Below are 390 nucleotides of genomic sequence, written 5' to 3' on the forward strand. Positions count from 1 at the left end.
TGAAAATTCCATGGAACAAATTATGTCAAAAGTACTTCTCATCTCTCCCTCTTTAGACACTCCCCCTTCTATATCTCGTATTTTCTTTCCTTTTTCGTTTCCTTCTCCCTTTCCTTCTATCGTTCCCTTTCCCGATCTTCCAACCCGTCTCATTCCCAAACCCTCTTTCAGTTCACCCTTCCCTTCCAACTTTAAGTGCTTCATGTGGCCCTTCTAACTTCACCCCTCTTCCTCCCTAACCTCTCCCACTTCCTTCTCTCAATTATCCCCTTCCCTTCCTCTTCCATCCCCTTTTCTCTTAGAATCCCCTCTCCCTTCCCTTTTCCATTCCCCTTTCATCTTTAAGTCCCCTCTGTTTCCCCTTCTCCATCTTCCTTTTCTCTAAAAGCC

The sequence above is a fragment of the Penaeus monodon genome, chromosome 23, assembly GCF_015228065.2.
Source record: "Penaeus monodon isolate SGIC_2016 chromosome 23, NSTDA_Pmon_1, whole genome shotgun sequence".
NCBI lineage: Eukaryota > Metazoa > Arthropoda > Malacostraca > Decapoda > Penaeidae > Penaeus > Penaeus monodon.